The sequence below is a fragment of the Nycticebus coucang genome, chromosome 2, assembly GCF_027406575.1.
Source record: "Nycticebus coucang isolate mNycCou1 chromosome 2, mNycCou1.pri, whole genome shotgun sequence".
Taxonomy (NCBI): Eukaryota; Metazoa; Chordata; class Mammalia; order Primates; family Lorisidae; genus Nycticebus; species Nycticebus coucang.
The window spans coordinates 152,830,963-152,853,936 of record NC_069781.1 but is presented as its reverse complement, the minus strand read 5'-3'; the positions used below and the strand labels follow the sequence as shown (position 1 = coordinate 152,853,936).

Below are 22,974 nucleotides of genomic sequence, written 5' to 3'. Positions count from 1 at the left end.
GGCCCACACAGAGACCCCTCCTGCATTTCTCAAAGTGAGATCACGGCACACTGTCCCGCACAGAGACCCCTCCTGCATATCTCAAAGCCCAAGACACCTACATGAAGAATGTCTGTCGATCCAGAAGATAAAGAAAACCCCTAGAAAACTCCCCTGTGAAGTAGACAATTAGCAAATTAGTGATATCTTCAGTGTACTATGGAGAAAATCCAGACTTTTCCATCTAATTTATCATGGCGTTTGGAAGAACCCAACCAATTAATGACACAGTCTCTAGGAGGTGAAATGGAGGTCAGTGACATTGTAAATAGAGAAGAGGGTACAATGTCTCCCAGCAAATAGTGCTTTGACGACGCCTTTCACGACAGCTCAGGGACTGCCATGCAAAAAATGTACAAAGTGTCACATTAAGAAAACCCTACCTTTTTAAGCAGTTTCCATATTTTTACCCTAAATTATACCCTTTCTTCTTTGGTTTGGTGGTGTTGGCCCCACGGCAGGCTGTCTCTGCAGGACCCAAGCAAGAGAGCTTAGTTACAAGCCCCAATCCCAGTGTTTGTTAAGGGGATTTATGCATTAGGTTCTCTGAAACTTTACCCGGAAAGTCTTCCCGATTCCTTTGCTTGGTTTCCGGAAGAGAGAAATCCCCTCTGCGGCTCTCCCTGTGACTCAGTGTTGGGTTCGGGTACATATAAATCCTGCTAATGACTTCTGCCCATGGCTGACAGGTTTGGGTCGTGGGTAAAAGCTTGGGTTCTCAAAAGCTGCTTTCTGTTTATTTCCAGCGAGGATTTATTGCATGACTTCTTCAGCAAGCATCGGCACTCCCTACGATGGCTGTCAACACCCTTCACTTACGTGGGTGCTACACATGGAGGGATCTAATTCGTGTTGTCAGATCTGGGACCCTAAACATTCCAACATTTAGAATTTAAAATCATGTTGCAGAAAAATGTAAGGGCTCTGTCATGGAAGTTTCCTTTTTTGGAAGAGAAAGGTTACTTTCTTAACATACTCTACTCTTGAGACACAAGACTCTTGGTTTTCCTTTGGGAATTTCACAACTCAACGGACAGGCTGATGGGGACTAACTCTTTTAAGCCGATCAGTATATGCCTTATCTCTGGTCATAAGAAGTGGCTCAGGGATGGACATGTGATTCCATCAGACTAAGGAGACAGAGTAAGAAGCGGGACTTCTTCAGTGTCCTCTTTTATAGGACTTGCGGCAGGATGGCAGATGTAATGTCTACGGAGCTATACCATCTTGCAACCAATAAAGAACAGGTTAATGCTTCCAGGGGCCATGAGGAACATAAAGGTAGAACCAACTAAGAGAACTTAAGAGCAGAGAGATGGTCTTGGTAACACAGTTAACACCTGGATCAAGCTATGCCTGAAGCCAGTAACACTGTCCTTTTAAATTATATTCATCAACAAACTCTTCTTGCTTAAGTCAATTTGACTTGGGTTTTCTGTTTCTTATAACTGTAACAGTACTAACTGATACCTAGATTCATTAAATAGATTCTAGTATGTAGATTAAGTCTGTGATTTAGAGTCCGACTTTTTTTTGCACAGTATTACAAAAATCATGAACAGAGACACAGCAGAAGTCCTCTAGTAGTTCATCCTTCTTATAACCTCAAGCATCTTGCTAACCTTATCAATTGTTCCCCTTGCTGCTGTGTCTTCCCTGTTTGTGTCTGTTCCGCCTCACTGCTGCACTTTGCCCTTGGCGTATGCACTTGCTCCTGACTCTCCCATCTCATGAAATGTCTCCCTCTACCTGTGTTCTGTTCTGTTACCTCTCTGTGGCTATACTTCCCTTTCCAGTTAGGTTTCCTGAAGGAGCCATCAGTACCAACCCTTTCTTAATGCTCAGCTCTATATAAGGTTATTTTAAAACAATGTATGGTCAGATATCTGTTGGGGAATGCTCTAGGTGGTGGCCTCCTGCTAGACAGTAACCATCAACAGAAGTGCACGAGGGCCTCTGGGAATTCTTTTTTTTTTTTTTGTAGAGACAGAGTTTCACTGTACTGCCCTCGGGTAGAGTGCCATGACATCACACGGCTCACAGCAACCTCTAACTCTTCGGCTTACACGATTCTCTTGCCTCAGCCTCCCAAGCAGCTGGGACTATAGGCGCCCGCCACAACACCCGGCTATTTTTTTTGTTGCAGTTTGGCCAAGGCTGGGTTTGAACCCGCCACCCTCGGTATATGGGGCCGGCGCCTACTCACTGAGCCACAGGTGCTGCCCGGCCTCTGGGAATTCTTACACTGTTCAAATTTCTACTGTTTCCCAAACTTACCTGGCCATGGAAATCACCTCCTTCTTTCATTCTGCTTAAAATAATTTAACATCGCATGAACTTGGTGTTCTGAGGTACACACACTGTGAAATGATGGTTTGTGCTCTTGCTTTCACTTCTCATTTATTCACTTTAAATTATAAAATATTTTTAAAATAACAAAGTATAGCAAATAATACAACCAAAACAGAGCCAAGATGGCTGACTTCGAGGATCGGGTGTCGGATGAGGAGAAGGTAACATATAGCTGCTAAATTCATCATCCATGCACCCCCAGGGGAATTTAATGCAGTATTCAATGATGTTTGGCTACCACTTAATAATGACAATCTCCTCAGGGAAGGCGCAGCACATGCATGTGCCCAGTATAACTTGGACCAGTTCACACCTGTGAAGACTGAAGGATATGAAGATCAGGTCTGAATTAGAGAACACGGTGACCTGGGTAATAGCAGATTTTTAGATCCAAGAAACAAAATTTCCTTTAAGTTTGATCACTTATGGAAAGAAGCAAGTGACCCCCAGCAGGAAGAAGCAGATGGGGGTCTGAAGTCTTGGAGAGAATCCTGTGATAGTGCTTTAAGAGCCTATGTGAAAGATCATTATTCCAATGGCTTCTGTACTGTTTATGCTAAAACTATAGATGGGCAACAGACTATTATTGCATGTATTGAAAGCCACCAGTTTCAGCCTAAAAACTTCTGGAATGGTCGTTGGAGATCAGAGTGGAAGTTCACTGTCACACCACCTACAGCCCAGGTTGTTGGAGTGCTTAAGATTCTGGTTCACTATTATGAAGATGGCAAAGTTCAGTTGGGTAGTCATAAAGATGCACAGGATTCAGTGACTGTTTCAAGTGAAGTTCAAACCGCCAAGGAGTTTATTAAAATCATAGAGAATGCAGAAAATGAGTATCAGACAGCATTAGTGAAAACTATCAAACAATGTCAGATACCACTTCAAGGCTTTGTGTTGGCAGCGTCCAGTTACCTGCACCAAAATCGACTGGAACAAGATACTCAGCTACAAGATTGACAAAGCAATGCAGAATGCTTAAAGGCTGAATGTGGGATTCTTCGGTATGTGGAAAGAAAAAGGATTCAACGTGTGGTCATATGATCAATAAGTGATTTATAAACAAGAGGGATATTTTGCTAGGGCTTTCACAGTAATCAGGTTTTCTAGCCTCATTGGAATACTGCTGAACTTGTAGCACTGTCTTCATTTTTTTGTGTTCTCTGCTTTGTAATTTTCTGTTATCACTATATCTACTTGTAAATTTTTGTTGTTGTTACTTTTGCTACATTTAATGTTAGAGGTCTATCCTGGAGTCATTTTACTATTTAGAAAATTTTCCTGGCCACGAAGCCCTGAAACTGATTTGGACAAGGTAATAATGTTCAGTACTTTTCTACCCCTGTCCTTTAAAGAACTTCTGGTACTTCAGTGGTTTTTACTTACCCACCAACAGCTAGAAAGGCTATAGCTATAGAAAAGCTATAGCTAAACGGAAGGCACGTTCACCCTTGTCCCTCCAACTGCTCTGATCATCATTTATTAGCATCTCATAACGGTAGTTTTCCAAAGTTTGGATTAGGACCTCTCAGGTCCTTCTTGGGGGCAAAGGAAGTTTTCTGGAAATTCCATTACAGCCAGCTTCTCTGGGGAAGTTGTTTTTAAATCCAAAGACTTGACCTGCAGTCCCTGCACGTGAACATGTTTGCTTTCTTCCCTCCCTCATAGTCATCTTCTCATCTGGTACCATTGTAGTTACAGACATCTGCATGTTTAGAAAAGTTTTACCCCTTTAATTTTTTTAAACATTAAAAACTACTGACATACTGTGGATGTAGTAAAATATTAAAACTTGAAAAATGCAGATGTTGAAGAAATAAGTATCTTGTGCTTTAATATTTTATGGCAGGATTGTGCTGTAAGCAAATGATTCAAACAATTATGTAAATCACAAACAGAAACTAAAAATGAACCAAAGTGAAAAGGTTAACTTCCAGGCAGTATCTTTCTATTGTAACCTGTTATTTAAAGGAATACTAGTGATTTCTTCCGAATAGGATGTAAAACTTGTTCCGAATTACCCTTCCTCAGTCCTGCCTGCCAAGAATTCAAATGTAACTGTGATGCTGCAACCCTTCCCAGGTATGCCGGCAGGTCTGTGTGTGATCTCAGAATGCACAGGTGACGTAGATAGGATATGACAGCTCGTAATGGTGGATTCATTTACATTGTTTACACTTCTAAGACCAGACCTTAAGGGAAGGTCAGTTTTTTAAAAAACCAAGTAGTGTCTTCTTAAATCTCCAAATAAATGTCAAAAAAGAAGGGTATTTCTGCTTAAACTTTGTTTTTGCTAAGTAATACAGTTAAGCAAATTGGTTTCCAAGTGACCCCTTGAGCTATGTAAGCATTTTTTGTTTATTTCAAATAAAATATATTTGTATTATTTGTCATTCATATTATCCATCCATACCACACTATCCTCTGTATCAGGTAGTCCAATAGAAATACACCTGTTTTGTTCTTAAAAATAATAATAATAATACAACCAAAACATTTGTTGCTACCATTAGCTTTGCCATTCTCAGTAAAAAAGAAAAAGGTATGAATCAAACGTGGCAAACATTATGATTCACAGTTTTTGAATAGTCTACTTCCCTGTGTCCCTGTGCCTTGTAGACCCCTGATCTTCTCACTCCACCTTTCTTTGCTTGGAAAATTCTATTCTTTTTTCTGGATACAGCTCAGCCATTATTTCATCCTGGAAACTTCCTGACTCCTCCTGTTCCCCTGCCTGGCCAAGGTTTCATGATCCCCATCAGAATTCCAACAGCACCCCTGAACACACCCCTACCCTAAGACAACAATCCTCACCATTAGAACTCCCAGCACCACTCCCTTACTAGACTCCAAGTTCCCAAAGGATACAAACCATCTTTTATCTCTGAATCCTCAGAATCTTACACAGTGCCAGGAAGATCACAGATAAAAAATTTAATGTTTCCTGGGCGGCGTCTGTGGCTCAGTGAGTAGGGCGCGGGCCCCATATGCCGAGGGTGGAGGGTTCAAGCCCAGCCCCGGCCAAACTGCAACAAAAAAATAGCCAGGCGTTGTGGCGGGCGCCTGTAGTCCCAGCTGCTCAGGAGGCTGAGGCAAGAGAATGGCGTAAGCCCAAGAGTTAGAGGTTCCCGTGAGCCATGTGACGCCACGGCACTCTACCAGAGGGCGGTACAGTGAGACTCTGTCTCTACAAAAAAAAAAAAAAAAATTAATGTTTCCTGAGTGATGAATGGTTCAGGGCTACTCAGCGGGTCTTCCCTACACCTAATAGAAGAACAGAGGTCAGTCACCAATTTCTTAAATATTATGTTGTCACAACTTCCATATATTTTACCCAATTAATCACCTTTCCTCTTAAGATGCTGATTCAGTTTCGTTTATTCTTCTAAAAGCAACTGCATAAGTTAGGATATGTCCCATTTCAAGCAGCAAAAATTCAACCATAAATAGCTGAGACCATCAGGATACTTGAAACTTATATAACAAGAAGTCTGGAGGTGGCAGCTTTCCAGACTGGCTATCATGGTCCCAGGCCCTTTCTGCCCTTGATTTTCCAACATGGCTCTGATAGTTTTTTGTCCTCCAACTTGTCACGTCATGGTGAAAGTTGGCTCCTATAACTCCAGCATCAGCCTTCTCACTGTGCACACAGGCAGGAAGCCTCTGGAAGGGCAGAGAAGGAGGCTCTTTTTAACAAACATGAGGCTCAGTCTTTGCACTAGGAAAAAAGTCCTTTCTGGAAGTCCTCTAGCAGACTTTGCCTTCTATCTCAGCAGGTCAGAACTTGTCACATGTCCCTTCCTACTTGCAAGAGAGGATGGGAAAGTGAGGGCCTCGCAAAGGGAAACAGGAACTCCACAACTGGCCTAACCCAACCATGGACCACCTTGGGCTGGCAGAGGGGTTCACCTGCCCCCAAATCAAGAGATCTCTATCCACCAGTTGAACAAAATTCAGATTCTCTCAGCAAGGGTGAGGAGGACAGGGTAGGTGTAACAGCGGATTAGCTATTGCGGCAGCTCTCAACCTGTGGGTTGTGACCCACAGGAACTGTATGAAAGGTCCGCGGCATTAGGAAGGTTGAGCAGCACTGGGCTATCGGACAGACAGCAGAGTGCGCCTGCCAGAACAACACTGGTACGGTGGCCAGGATGGCTGGCTGGGAAACCAAGAGGTCAAGTTTCTAGACCCAGGTTTCTTACTAGCCAAACACACGTTTCTTGCTGGCTTTTAGGTCTCAGGGCCTAATGTCATTAGCGCTCATGTGAGTTTTCCTCAGTGGTTGATGGGCTGACTAATGACTTTCAAAACAGGAGAAAAAGCTTCTCTTCATCCGACTTCGTATGTTAGGCATCTCTTGGTATTTTTTAAGGCAAGAAAACATTCATTCATGTCACCCTTGCTGCATTTGGGGACACGATAGTTAAATTGAAGTGTATCCTCGAGAGGCTGCTGTTTGGTCAGAGGAGCAGAGGAAGAGCCCAATAGGTGGGCGATGGCATGTGAGGAAGCCTGGATACTGAGGCCAAAGGCCTCCAAGAGGAGGAAGCATCTGAGTAGGAGGCAAAGCTAGAATGCAATGTGGAGGGTGGGGCAAGTTAAAGGAGGACTCCGTGGAAAAACACAACACGGGCACAGAATGGGGACTTAAAGCACAGCAAGTGCTCTGGAGCAGATCTGCCACTGCAAGGAAGGGCGGGGGGCCCCAAGGAGAGGAAACAGGAGAGGAGGCTGAACGGCATTAAGGGGGTTTTAAACATGAATTTCATCCTGTAGTTGGCAATAGAGAGTCAATGAAAGTTTTAAAGCATTAAAAGTAACCATTTCCTTCAGAGGTTAGAGAGGCCAATCCCATTTGCAAATTAAATTAACTACTAAATCGCAGCACTCCTAAATTATTACAATCTAAGTTTATGAATACAAAGAACTTATTATAATGTTAGAGAAATAACTGTCAACTGTGTTTCTACATTTTTAGGAAACGATGATAAAATGAATCCCTGTATTTTGTCCTTCTATAAAACTGAACAGGTTAGGGATATACTCTATAAATCCTACAATTATTGAAAGCATAGAGCACAGCTTTGCTATGTTATCGCTTTTAAGTAACACTTAACCAGATTCTGGTTCCCGAAACCACTTTGGGGAAAAATGCTTTCCAAAGTGACATCACCCCATTTTCCATATAAAATGAAAAAAAATAAAGGCTTGTATTCAGAAATAGCAGCCCACAAAAGGACGACTGGTGTACCTAAAGAGCCTGCTATGGAACCCCCTACTGCCTTGAGAGAAACAAAGAAATAAATTTAAAATATAAAAGAACCCAAATATATATAGTTGAGCTTAAAAGAGGTGGGCTGGTTTTCCCCCAAATCCATTAATAATATAAATCACTGTATTTCATATTCACAGTCATTTCTGAAAGTTCTCTTAATTGCTCCATGGCATCGTGTTTTATTTTAGTAAAGTTCAGATTTTATTGCCAAGGACTAATGGCCATAGAGTCCCTGAAGAACTTGTTTTAAAACATCGACCAGTCAACCATAAAAGGAGTATTAAAACAGCGACAGAGGCTAAATAAGAATTAAAAAGTATAGCCACTTATTTTAAAATTAGAATCCTCTTTCACATTTAGGAATATAATAAAATGTGTCATAACCTCTCTACTTTCATTCCAAAGTATTGTTGTAAGAACCACAGTACTACAGACACCATCCTTCTATGGTTAAACAGTGCCCATTAAAATCAAGTGCCGTTTTTAAGCACAATGGAAGGCATTTCAAACTTTTAAATGATTATAATGTCATAAAATCCTTCCAGGGAGAGAAAGAAAAGGAGAAATGAGAAGATCAAATGAACAAGGCTGTTAGTAAACTTAGACCATCAATGGTTCACAATTCACAGGCTAAGCAGGGTCAAGTGCTATCTAGATAGAACTTTTAGTTCAACGGGAATCTTTAAAATGTGTTCACAAGAGATCTGTAGGGATCACAGTTGAATGATGTTGTGTTCTTCCTTATAGGAGAGGTTCAGTTTTTAATCCTTTTTATGACCACATAACATCGTTTACTTTCCTAATACTATGCATATTAAGTTCTTTACAAAGGTTTGGTATCAGTGATTGGCGAAGTGGTCTCATTTTATAAGTGGGAAGCTTGGCCGGGGGGAATAAATCTAGTCTTGCCTCAAGTTCACCTGAGTGGAGCACTCAGGTCTTCAACACTGGGTTACTAATGTGTTACAGTCCTCTCCTCTATCTGGTGGCTCTGGGAGGGGACAGCCACTCTGATAAGCTGTGTGGGGCCCAATCACACACAGAACATGGAAATGGCCTTCCTGGCTTCCTCCTGAAACAGGGTACCAGGCACCAAGAGAAAGAAGAGGACTCTTCCCAACAGAAGCACCATCTGGCCAAGTAGGACAGACACAGGATGTTTAGAAGAAAGGAACCGTCTTTTAGTAAACATGATCTCTGAAAAGACCTGAAACAGAGATCTCAGCAGAGGACCAGGTAGGTGCCAAGAAAACCTACAAAAACAAAGAAGAGGCGGTGAGCTTTGGAGCAGCGCGGCAAAGAGGCCCAAATGCCACTTTATTTCTAATCGGCGGCACCTTCCGTTCCTCTGAACACTTTTAAACAAAAGCATCTTGAACTGGTTTTGATTAGTACCCACCAGGCACATTAGTAAAGATAAAAAGAACATGGTTGTTCTCCTTCCTCCAAAAGGGGGATGGGAGGAGAGGACAGGAATGTTTGGCCTGGTCTTGTGGAGGAGAGAAAACAAGAAAAATCTTATGCCCCTGTTTAAAAACAATCACGCCAGGTTGCTTTGAAACTTCTAATGCTCAGAGTCATCCTTCCTTTAATCCTCCAGGGTCAGGGAGACAGCGAGGGGCGAAGTGGGGCGGGAGGGAGGCAGAGAGAAGTGTGGTTTGCTTCCCTACCATGCAGCTCCTGGCAGCAACCAGCTTGTGTAAACATTCAGTAGCCCATCTGAACCCGATTTTAGAACAAAACAATTTCAGTTTTAAAGTGTTTGAATTACTTTAGCTAAATCTGAGGATTTGCCCATTGAATCTGGAGCTGTTCCCTTTCAACTCTGAATGAAGGAAGAATTATGAGACTGGAGTTATTCAATGAGAGCTATCTGTCCTGGCACTCAATCAAAGGGATTAGGATTTGGAAAGAAAAGCCTACAGGTGATCCTCCAGGAAGCATACCAAGCAGTTATCAAAAACATACAAGTTCAAAGCGGCTCAATTTTCATATGTTAAATGTACTTGGATGCAGCCCCAGGCTCCTTTCTAGGTAAAAAATTGTGTTAAAGCTGTTTGTTCTTGCATACTTAAGAGAGGAGGGAATTAAAAACCCACAGGGCGCAGTGATGCTGGGTCCACTTTACCCTCGTGTAACACAACAAATCAATCTTGTTCTTCTGGTGAAACACAATCTGATACTGTGTCCTGGCTTCTTCCTCCATCGCCACGGCGGCAGACTCACCTCATGGATATGAAAGAGCTGTCACAGCACAAACACTGCGGGTCAGACCCCAGCATGGGCAGCTGAACAATTAGCAGTGCGGACGAATCACGAGGCGTGAGTGATGTTTTCCCGAGCACCATGATCTGGGTTGGACTGTGTATTCCTGCCTAACAGCTTAACTTGGACATACTGAAAAGCAGGAAAATAAGGACATGCACCCAGATTTAGGTGGGCGGAGACAGCAGTTTTGGGAGGCCTTCCCGGAGTGCCACGTCATCCAGAAATACAGTTCATATTGCCGTGAAAATTCCAGAACTCCTTTGGCACACACCAAAGGACACTATTCCCTCTGGTGTGCCCAAAAGGATCCTAGAAAGAAATAAATGTCTGATTTATAGGAAAAAAGCAAAGGGAGGAAATGAAAACCTGTATGCAGTCACTAGAGATGTACACGAAGCAGACACTATTAAGCTAGACACGTAAGATGTGCTTGATAATGGGCCACGGAAAGAGAAGAGAAGAGACAATGGTTGCCTCTGCTACGGCCAGCCCCTACAGTAGGAGGGTCAGAGTGACTCGGTCTGACACTGACTGTCGGGAGGGCAGTGAGGAGGACAGAGGCTGCACGAGGAGGCTGGAGTCCAGGTCTCTAATCCCGGGCAAGCCCTCCCTGGCTGTAGGACTTTGGAAAGGTCCTCTGCCTACCTAAATTTTGGTAGCCTCATCTATCAGATGGGGATAAAAGCCTACACGCCCACAGGAAGAGGCTACTGAGCACATACAGGCTGCAACTCATCTCCAACAACAGTACTAGGCAAGTACAGCTGACCCTCGAACGATGCAGGGGTCAGGGGCACCGAGCCACTGCACGGTTGAAACCCTGTGTGTAACTTCTGGCCCCCTCAAAACTTAACTACAAATAGCTGACAATTGACTGGGAATCTTACCAATAACATAAACAGCAAGCTAGAGAAAGAAAATGTTATTCATAAGGAAGAGAAAATACATTTACTATTCACGAGTGGCAGAGTGGATCCCCTTAAAGTCTGTTTTCACCCTCGTCCCTACATGGAGCAGGCTGAGGGGAAAGGGGAAGGGGAGGGGCTGGCAGAGGCAGAAGGGGTGGAGGAGGCGGACAGAGGAGCCAGCGGAAGCGGGCAGTGCTTGGTGTGACTTTTCTTTTAAAAAATTCACCTATAAGTAGATCCACACAGTTCAAAGCTGTGTTGTTGAGGGTCCACTATATTAAGATGATTCTCATTTTACAGATGAGGAAACCGAGGTTTAAACAAGTGACTTGCTGGAAGTAGCTGTTCCAGTAAGTGGCCCACCATAGACTCAGACTCAGACTGTAGGAACAGAGGGCCCATGCTCTGACCTCCTCCCCTCTTCTACTTCCTTAACTACACGAGTTTCCTGAATCTAAGTTGCTTTTTATGATTATCATTACTGTCCTAAGGCGCTAGAGATCCCAGCACTCTCCTCCAATCCTCTCCCTCCCTCCTTATTGCTAATTAATGGGCAGATCCCACCACCCCACATGTGCGATGTCATCTGAAGTCCTGCTTTCTGCTCTCCCCGCCAGTGCCCATGCTGAAGCTCTCACCATCTCTTGCTTAACTATTGCAAGAGGCCACCTTGCATTTCCTTTTCTCCAACATTCTGCTTGTTCTTTTCCCAAAGCCTCCTTTGCTCTTGGCGGTCCCGCACATTTTCATGCCCTCCCTTTGAGCTGGCAGAGCACCTCAGCTGAGTCTCCCTACAGTGTGTGTGCCGTCCCCCGCGGCACTCTATAGAGCCCCACGTCCCTAGCCCCTCGCCAGCTCAGCTGTGAGGACCATGAGCACTGCGTCTTACTGCTTTTCATTTTTGTGATACTTCAGTCTGCAAACAACGGTTCTCTGAACTGGGAAAAAGGAGGTGGGATAATGCAAATAAAACCAAATCAAACAAAGAAATAATAACAACAAAAACTCTAGGATTATATGAGGTATGGTGAGGCCTGTGGGTAAAAATCCAGGCCTTGGTGCCAGACTGCCAAGGTTAAAACCCTCACTCTGTCACTTACTAGCTACATTACCTTGGGAAAGATTATTAACCCCTCTGGGCTTCAATGTCTTTACCTATTAAATAGGAGCTATCAACAGTATCTACTGTAGTTTGCCGCAGAAGATTAAATAATATATGAAGTATTTAAAATACAACTTGGCACACAGTAAGTGCTCAATAAATTATAGGTATGTTACTACATAGGTGTAACATAAAAGGAAAACATTCCTTTTCTTGCCATTTCAAAGACTAACTTCTTAAAACAGACAGGAAAGAGAAATAAGCATTATACTCCATGCTCCCTCTTTCAGATGCAGATGAAAAAAAAAAATCCTAAAAAAAGTTGGATGCTGCAAACCCTGCAAGAATTTTCTCTCCAAAGCTCAACTTGAGGTCCCCACATCACAATAGCAAGGCCATAAAGCAGGCTTCTCCTTCTTCTGATTGTCTTGGCACTGAGCAATCAATTTCAAAGTACATTAAGTTATTTAACAGGTCACCAAGTAGCAGAAAGCTAGCTTAACCATATTTACAAGGAAGAATTATATAGAAAATATTTTTACGGACGCTATAAAAACCACCATTAAAAATGACTACACTGAAAAGCTGAACAAGTATGGAACAAATGGGCAACTCTTAAAACGTTACCTGGTTCCAGACAGTCCAAATTTTGTGTCTCGTTAGCAAATAAGATAAATGGCTTTGTCTGAAATAATGTTTTATAAATCCTATTAACAAGCTGTAAGGGAGGCAAAGGTTCCCAAAACAGGAGAATTAATTTTCTGTGTTCAATCCCCATTGCACACAAAAAGATATGGGGGTGCCTGGGGGCTTATTGTTCATGTTATTCTCAGACTAATATACTAATACTCTCTGACAATTACATTTTATAAGTTTCAAAGTACCTGTATACTCATCATTTCCCTTGAGCCTCAGGACAAGCATATGGGGCAAGTTGGGCAAATACTAGTCTTGCTTTTCTTTTTTTCTAAATAATAAACAAGGGCAAAGTGGCTTCACCCAAGTCAGTTTAAAGCAGAGCTAGGTTAGAATCCTGCCAGCTCTGGGGCTCTGTCCACTACATGTAGAGTTAGAAGTTCCAGGGTATGTGATGTAAAGACGGATGTACCCTGGTCTGCACAAACCCACAGAATGGGGGAAGCCGTACCGTCATTTTAAACGCTGTATCCACATAGATGATAAGGCCCTCATTCATTTTTTCGCCTTTTTGATCTTTTCTACTTTTCAAAAAATGTAAGTGATAGATTCTTAACCACCACATAAATAATAGCGTAAAGCTTTGTACATACTATTTTTTTTTTTTTTTAAGAACAAGACGTACTCCAATGATTGGTGCAATTTTATTTTTGCCTTTTCTTGCCAAAAAGAAAATATGGCTTTAATAGAAGTTTACATCTGCGTGGTATTACATGCATGTAAAACAGATGTAACCTAATTACATTTTCATTTAAATTGCTAAATAGCTACTTAAGTAAAAAGCTAAAATAACATACAAACAACAGTTACAATAATAACAAGTGTACTTAGAATTAAATGAAAAGGATCAAAGCTACAGCAGACAGAATTTGAGTTGGTTTTTCAAAAAGATAGAGTGACATAACAACGCTGCCTTCATTTACTCCGTAATTTAATGTCTCTACAGCTCAGCCTAAAGACACAGCTCAGCTCAGCCCAGACAGAAGGGAGAAAATCCATAGAGTTTATATAAAGACTCTGGGTTTCACGAAGATTAGACACACTCTACTAGAGATTATATAGCAAAACCCTAAATTGGAAATTAGAATTCCAGGGCAATACAATCAGCTTGATTATAGTTTTGAGCAGACCTGTCTAGGCTGAAATCAGAAATCAGCTCCCAACTCTGAGATCAGAGCGCGCTTTTTGTGTTTTCAGCAGAAGACAACATTACATGCCAGTGATTGCCCATTCACATCCCATCCCTTCCTGTGGCCACACAAAGGCCCATCAGAGGGATCTGGGGCATTCGGGATGACGCTCAGCTTCTGTGCACAGTGAAGGGACACATGGTCAGTCCTCACAAAGAAAGGGGCGACACCATGGTGGTGGCCTAAGATGGCCGTACAGGGGGCTGAAATCTCAAACAGCGCACGCGGTAAAAACTCAAACCTGTTTAACCTTGATTTGCTGGGCAATGTTCATTCTTATCTTTTACTTTTCTATTTCAATCGCATTTTTAACTAAAGTGAATTTCAGGCATTTGCTGACTGTGGTGATCATTTTAAACAGAATGAGTAGAAAATAGAACAGAGGGAATATCAGAGCAGTGTAAACTTATTTCAAAATTAGAACAGTGTATCCCCAGAAGCAGAGGCTTGGGAGTAGGAATGTGTGATGCAAATACTCCCACATTAGCTAAACCAGACCAGCCAGTTTTTCTGAATTTTGCTCAGGAGTGTAGAAAATAAAGGACTTAAATCCAGTCAGCCGGTTTTGATCTTGAACCCGAAATGTTTAAGAATTTTTAAAAACCAAAGGAAACATCACTGCTAAAACCAGGAGTTAACGCTTTTCAAGCCAAGAACTTTCTTATCAAAGACATGGCCAAATTCTTTCACAAATTAACTTCAGATTATACCTCCCCAATATACCTGACTTTAAAAACATAATTAGCTTCTGGCTTCCCTTTTCATTTTATTCAGCAAATATCCCCTCTCTGGAAGTGGGAAAGAAGAAAAGACTAATGGTTAGAACTAAAAAGGGATTTAAAAACAGAAAAATCACGTTGGGCCCACACTTGGTGTCAACTTTGGTATCTCACACCTGGTATTTTAACGGGAGAGGAAGGGGAAGGGAGGGACTCCAGTGGGCACACAGCCCCCGCATTATTCTTCTCTACAAACACAAGGTTTCTTTTTCATATCCACTCATCCTACACCAAAAGGGCGGTGGTTCCCTGTCTGAGGAATCTCCAAATTTCCTGCCTCTGGGTCTACAACACCAGTGAGGTTTATTCGCGAAGAGAATGGGGGACGTGCTTGGAGAATCTCCAGTGCCATGACCAGGGTGATGGTTCGGGCTTGCTCTCTTTGGACTGGCTGCTGTTCGCTTCCTACAAAGAGTGTTCGTAAAGTTTCACAATGTGTTGGGAACAAGTTTGTAAAAGGCAAGTGAAGGCTTGTCCTGATTTGGTAACCAATTATTTCATTTGTATTTTATAAATGGGTCATAAATGTCATTGACTAATTGCCACCTTCTCTCGGTTCCTCTTCAGCCCCTCCCTACATGTACTGAAATAAACAAGCAACCAGGTACCACGCTGGCCGGAGGCCGGGAATTAATGGCATGTTTTAAACTAAACACCTTTTTGGAAGGCCATCAATGGCAGCTGAGGACACAATGCAATTTCTCTACTAACCACCACTCCTCTCTGTTCTGAACAACAAGCACATTTCCACCATTGCAATGTCTGCCCCAAACCTCAGGTGCCAACTGACATCTGAGCAACAGCCAGACAACCCAAAAAACGCCCAAAGAACCAACATTACAATAACCATCTTATGGCACCATGGACTTGGTCAAGGTCTTTTCTTCTCTATTTGATCATGATTAAACCAATCGCTACTCAAAATGACCCCTTAGGTGATGATTTCTCTGCTTCACTGCACCACAAACACTATCTTCTGGTAATGGTTTTAGAAGAAAAAAAATGTGAATACTGTCCTTCCTCTGAATGCATTTTAAAGAATAAAACCACATTCCAAAGGCTGAAGGTGGGATAGAGGAGGGAAGGTGATCACTTGTGAGGGGTTAAAAGTCAGTACCAGCAGTGAGTTGAAGGCAGCTAACGCCCTATAAACTTGTCTGCAACTCTACTCTTAAATAAAATTGGCCCTGACAAATGATCTATGTCACTAAAAAGAAACGATATAAAAGAGACAAGCTGCCCTGGATTTCAGAGTAACTCTGTGTTCTTTGCAGTAGAGTTTTAAGCCACAAAGCAGTGATTGTCCAGGATGCACCAGGCTATGGACACCGCCCTGGGAGAAAGATCAGGACCGCTGCTAAGCGCTTGGCTCTCTATCTTTTGGGGTTTTTCAAAGCTGAAGTCCCAAATTTGCAGCTTGTAGGCTGAATCCAGCCTCTTGAATATGGTTTCAAATAGTGTTTGGAATTAGTTGCCTACATTTTTTTATAAGTACATTTCAGATTTTTATCTGGCTTCTTTTGGGAAAAAAAAAAAAATCAGGAGGCCACAGCAGTGGGCCCAGGTTCACAGCCAGAGCTGACTGGAGCAGCGTGCCAGCCGGCCCCTCCCCTGGGGGGGGCTTTCTGGTTTCTCCTGGTCCCCACCACTCCCTGCTGTGTTATACTCCCCGGCTTTACTCACTGACATCACGGCTGGCTCCCATAGAGATCTGAGCTTACCATTTCCCTTGTTTTGTGTGATTACTGTTATAACTAATTGCCTAGCAAATCATTAGTTTCCCTACTTGAAGGCAGGGAGAAAAGGGTTTCAGAAATTCTAAGTCTTGCTTCGCAATTCCAGCAGTCACCAAAATTCCACTCGACTGAGACACTCAGGGTCTGAGTTTGGGAGCAACATATGCCCCACATCCGTGCACTCGCCTGAAGACGTCCCGGGCCCCACTTCCCACAGACTGGCTGGCCACCAGGTCAGCGTCTTCTCTAAAAATTATCCAGTACCCTAGGGGCCTGCTGCATGTTTTAAAGGCAAACTAGGAAAACGAAGTGCACTATTCTCCAAAGGAGAAATACATTCAATTCTTATTTATTCTTCTGAATTAAGTTTGCTTAAAAAGTTGAACTATCAGACGTGCATTTTCAGCTTGACTCTTTTACAGTGATGATGGAGGAAAACCATCATTCCTCATGATATATTTTTTATAATGAGGACCACAAAAAGCACAAAGAGAAATCTCAGGATCTTTGGAAACAAAAATGAATGTACATATTTTGCACTAGCTAGCAGTAATTACTTTACCATGTGAGGCTCAGGGTAGGTAGCAATGTGCAATACCTTTAAACTTGGAGCCAACCCCAAAAACATACAGAAAAAACCCTGACCTCTGACCCTGTTTTGAAGCATTGCTACTCGCTTGGGTAGTGTTTGCATGTTGAAATATTTATTTCCTTCATAAAAAAATCTATCTGAATATCCAATCTCTCAGCAGTAAAGAGTCTTATTTCCATGTTACTAGAAGCCCTTCAGTAATTTGGGGCTATGATCTTAACACTACAAGCTTTACACACTTATAACTTTGCCAGCTTCCAGCCGCATATTTTTCTCAGCAGCTCCTCATTTGCAAAACCTAGTAGAGATTCAGGTGAGAGGTGACGAAGTTTCAACAGCTGCAGAGCCCAGTTGGGAAACTAAGTTTCTTGGGCATAGCTTCCAAGAGAGCAATATTTCTAAGCATTCTGTCACTTGAAGACATAAATTTTCACCAGTGAGGATGAACGAGTTCTTGTAAGCAGGTATCATAATGGTCTCTTCTGGATCTGGTGTAGGAATGGAACCTCTCTGAAACCTGAAGACAAGCTATGCCACTGAAATACCCCTGGTTCTAACATTAGAGCATATGAGTATCATCAAGCTTTCCTTCATCTGTTTATTGGTTATGGTGCATGAACCAAAGGCCAAATAAAAATTACTTAATATTTAATTTATACCATGAAAAAGGAAAACATCAATCTCACACAAAGTGCTCTAATTACGTTATCGTCACAGACTTGGGCAGACAGAAGAGAAAGGTGCAGCAGAGGTGTGCAGTGCCTTTTTTTTTTCTTTTTTGAGACAGAATTTCACTCTGTCACCCAGGCTACAGCACTGTGGCATCTGCCTAGCTCACAGCAACCCCTCAAACTCCTCATGGGTTCAAGTGAGCCTCCTGCCTCAGCCTCCCAAGCAGCTGGGACTACAGCACCTGCCACACACCTCGTTAATTTTTCTATTTTTTGTAGACATAGGGGGTCTCACTCTTGTTCAGGCTGGTCTCAAACTCCTGAGCTCAACAGAGCCTCCGGCCTTGGCCTCCCAGAGTGCTGGGATTACAGGTGTGAGCCTCCTACCTAGCCATGCAGTGCCCTCCTATAAGGATGCACCCCCAACCTCATCCACAATAAAGTTTGAGGGTAACTTCAACATAGCGGCTCTGATGTTGTCTAATGACAAGAGCGTGGTGAGGGGAATCATCACTGAATATTTCTCAGGCCCAGGGTGGAGATTGTGAAATTAACTTGGAATGGCTCTTAAAAAACCAGAAAGGCTTCAGGTTTTTCTTCCTGTCTCCAGACAACACTTAGAAGGTAAATGGCTTTTTGATTTATTGGTGCCACAACTTAGGGAACTCCAGGGAATATGGGCCTTTACCTTGAGATGCCATTAGAAGTTTACCTTCAAATTTAATAATGGCTTGAGGCCTAAAACATTGTGGAGATCCCATCTATCTCTGCGAGGAAAACTGGCTACCCTCTGTGTAAACTTACGTACAACATGAATCTGTGGGGATTTAGTTAGAATTCCGTAATTCCAACTTGTGTCAGTTAGTGGTCTTAGTGAAAGTTAATATTTCTTTTCCCAAGAAAATAGCCGTAACTGATACAGTGATCTAATCCCATATCAGTTATGGCTGGTTTTGGGGGGAAGAGAAATACTGCGATGTTTTTTAAAAAAAAAACCTGTTATATCTTGAGATACTTACACAGAAGCTTTCTCTACTTGGAAACATTTTATTTAGATTTAATGGTAAGAACAAACCTCGATAGCACAGAAGCCTGTCCCTAACAGATTGTACCGCCAGTGGCTGCTTAGTGCCACCTGGGATGTACAAACAAAAGGTGTTAAGCTCAGCCTTTTGGATCTTAACCTGCTTGGAGGGAGAGGTGCGTCTGTAGTTGCACCTGCTATTGGGCAGGGCCACAGGTAGCCTTCACAGTACCTGTTGGCACATTAGAAAAAGAGCCCCGGATGGGCAAACAGATCTCCAGGTTTGAAGAGGGGAGCGTGTGCAGGTTTCCAGCCCCTTTCTCCACTCTGGTCAGCCTCCTTAGTCTGGAACCCAGATGCAGAGTAGAGCCTGATTGCCTAGCACTGAACATGAAGAATGCAGAAAGGGGCCTCTTTCCAGCCCCTCCAGTTCCAGGGAGCAAAAGTCTGTCCAGCAATCTCACCAGAAAGCAAAAGTAAGTGCTAATTTCACAACTGTTTGCTAAAGTGACCCTAAGAGCCTCATGTTGGGAGAGTATAAGAGAAACCCGGGGATTCTAATCAGAAATAATTAGGAGGCACAACAGAAAAGGGCAAAGTCATGTGGTTTCACTGGTCCCACCTTCTTCACATTTTGACTCATGAAGGCCACACATGGTGATGCAATCAGCAAGCCGGGCTCTCTTCCTGGCATGAAGAGCCGTGAGTGTTCTACTGGTGATCACCACAAACTAAGAAGCAGGTTTTAAGATCCAGAGATCAGACTTAATGAGCCAGTATGTGTTGGCTTAAGGCTCCCAGAGGCTCCCAAGGAGAGAGCAAAGAGACAACCTTTCAGGAAGGGCACAAGCATCCAATAATAACCATAAGAGTTGCCTGGGAGACCAGCACGTCTTAATTATAGATTGTAATGTAGGAAGTGGAGTTAGTGAACATCACATGAGATGTGCAGAGACTTGGTAGTTCTCTTGTTGACCCTCCAAATTGGGATTCCCCACCGCAAAGTTAGGTGTAATTATAAATCGTGTAGCAACATGATGACCGTGAGCTCACCGCACTGCAGCTACTGACAACACGTCTGCCTCAAAAGGAAGGGGAAGGTGGGTAGGAGATGAGACATTCACACACGCACACATACGTGACCTAAACATGAAAAATGTCCAACCACAGGAGTGATAGGAAATGAAGTGGGATGTTACTTTTGCCCATGAAATTGGAAAAAAAAAATTTTAATTGTAATATTCCATGTTGGCAAACGTGAGAAGGGAGAGGCGTTCTTAAAAACTGTCGATGAAATCACGTGTTCTTTTCTTGCTAATACATTTGAGTTCTCTGTGGATTCTGGTTATTAAACCTTTATCAGAGCCACACCTACAGTGCATCTTAGAAGGGTGCAGGCAAAACCTACTAAATGCAGAATACAAATGTCTACATACAATAACTAAGAAAATGCCATGAAGGCTGCGTTTAACAGTTTGATGAGAATATTTCAGATTGTATATGAAACCAGTACATTGTACCCCTTGATTGCACTAATGTACACAACTATGATTTAACAATAAAAAATAATAAATATATAAATAAATAAAAACCTGTTGATGAAACTGGAAATTGGTACATCTTTCTAGAAATCAAATTGGTAATGTTTTATTCAAACATTCATTCCACACATATTTATCAAGAACCTATAATTTGTTAGAAACTTAAAGTCTATGTTCTCTTTCACCTAGTAATTTCACATCCAGGAATCTGTTCAAGAATGTGTCAAAGATTCTTATAAAAGGACATATATCATAATACGCAAAAGTAAAAACCTAAAGAGTTACGATAAAATAAATTATGTATTTTGAGAAAATAATTTCTGAATGAAGTGCATGATAAATGAAAAAATGAAAATGAAAATATTCTGTAAAAAGTTTAGAGTATAAAAATTTTAAATACAGAAATATTACTAATCATACACCAAATGTTAACCTTCTGAATAGTAGGATTACTGATAATTTTTATTTTCTTCTTATTATTTTCTATAATTTTCAGATTTCCTACAATGAATATTTATTAATGTTAAAAGTAATAGAGGAATTAGCAACAACAGAGGAATTAGCTAAAGAGCAGATGTATTTAGAATAAAAACAAGTTCAACATACTGGGTCATGCTGTAATCCCAGCACTTCAGGAGGCAAAGAGGGAGCGTCACTTGAAGCCAGGAGTTCAAGATGAGCCTGGGCCACGGGATCTATCTCTATGAAAAATGAAAAAGCTGAGCCAGCCTGGTGGTGGGTACCTGCAGTCCCATTCTTGCTACGTGGGTGGCTGAAGTGGTGGGAGGACAGCATGAACTGAGGAGTCTGAGGGTAAAGTGAGCTATGATCTGGCCACTGCACTCCAGCCTGGGGGGGCACAGCCAGACCCTGCCTCTTAAAAAAAAATTTTTTTTTGAGAACATAATTGAATGAAAAAACACAAAACGGTGATAACAGATATGTAAATGCACAGTACAATGGAGATTTACAAATCCCAAAACAATGTTGAAGGAACCTGTGTAAACAGAATCAAAAAATGGTTTAAAGATCTGTTAATGATTGATAAAGGATTAATCCACAAAATATTTAAAGGAGCCAATAGTGATGACTTGCTTTAATCTCCTTATTGTACAGTCGTGGAAACTAACAGGAAGTTCTGATGCAGCTTCATCTCCCACTGCAAGTCAGAAACAGAAAGCCTGGGACTCCTGGCTTCCAACCTGTGCTGTGTCTGGGATACTAGAGACTGCAAATGGGTCTCATGCAAATGGAAAGTGCCAAAAAAAAAAAGAAAAATTGTAAGTGCCAATCAATAGGTAGTAGCTGTTGGATGTGCTGCATGAATAAGGCTATACACAAACTCAGGAGAAAAACACCCATTGAGATTAGTGGTATCTGCCACATACCTCCGTAACATGACACAACACTGTTTCCTCCAAATCCACTGTTTCTCACTATAAAATAGTAAATATCTATTTCCAGGAAAACACTGGATATAAATTAGGACTAAATAAAACTATTGCTTCAATGTGCAAAGAGGAGCAAGCAAAGTTTATACTTTCCAATTGGAAGAGGACAATTACAGGTTTCACAAAAGTGCAGCATTATGCTTCAAAGTAATATTAATACGTTCTCCCCAAAAAGAAGCTAGGAGGCAAGAGCAAAAAATTGAAAGAGCAACCCATACCTTTCCATGAGAAAGTGAAAAATAGAAAAAAACTTCAAAGATTTGTTAGAAATTCCATGTAAAAGCCTTGATACTAAAATGGCCAAAAGCTAATGAAGCCCTGGCCTGGACAAACTACAAAACATTAATGTCAAAAATTAAAAGGTAGGAATGAATGAGTTCTACCAAATCCTGTTAACTAGGGTCAGAAAGCATCAGAAAATACCTCTATAGAAAGCTTTTACTTAGAAAAATCATAAATAAAACACTAACAAATCAAGTTTCTGAATATATTGCATAAAGATCAAGTAAGTTCTAGCTCAGGAATGCAAGGTTGGTTTGACAGTATAAGATCTAATAATGTAATATGCTACACTTAAAGACTAAAGGAGAAAAACATGTGACATCTCAGCTGATAGCCCCCTGCGCCCCAACCAGTACGTATCTGACTAAACATAATGACCATTAAAGAGAATAAAGATTCTTTTACTTAATAAAGGGTATTTTTCCAGAAACCTTAGCAAATGTCAAGTTTAATTGGAAAACATTAGAATTATCCCTATTAACAATAGGAAAAATCAAAGGATACCTACTGTCTTTACTACTATTTAAGATTATTCTAGAAATCGTAGCTCAGGCAGGAAAGAAGACCAAGCACAAAGCATACATGTTGGAAAGAAAAAGGCAATACCATTGTTATTTTAATTACTTAATTCCTTACACCTAGAAATTCCAAGGGAGTCAAATAAAAAAAAACTACTAGAACTGATTAAAGTTTAGAAAGGTAGATAAATATAAAAAAGTCAACAGCTATCTGAATACCTGCAATTCCATTAGAAACAAAAACAAACAAATATCAAGCAATAAATGTAGGAGGATGTGAAAAAAATTAAGCTCAAGTAAGGACACAAAAGATAACATAAACAAATGAAGACATAGAAAACATTAGTAGATTAGGAGACAATATTCTTTTTTGAAAAAATTATTAACATATAAATACACAAATTCAATGAATTTATAATAAAAATGCCAACAGGACTTAAACTTTCCAGTGAAAGTTGACTGACTGATTCTAAATTCATCCGAAAGAAAAAGGCATGAGAACAGCTAACAAAACTTAAAAAAGAAAGACACAAAGGGCAGCAGGCCCTAT

General features: G+C 41.5%; 1 protein-coding gene and 1 pseudogene across 3 annotated transcripts in view; one reads left to right on the top strand and one right to left on the bottom strand.

Annotated features, from left to right (window-relative positions):
• Positions 1–22,974, bottom strand: part of FTO (FTO alpha-ketoglutarate dependent dioxygenase) — a 413,048-nt gene that overhangs the window by 97,481 nt on the left and 292,593 nt on the right. The gene's annotated exons all lie outside the window — the stretch shown is intronic.
• On the top strand, positions 2,514–3,720 carry LOC128593683 (F-actin-capping protein subunit alpha-1-like; annotated as a pseudogene).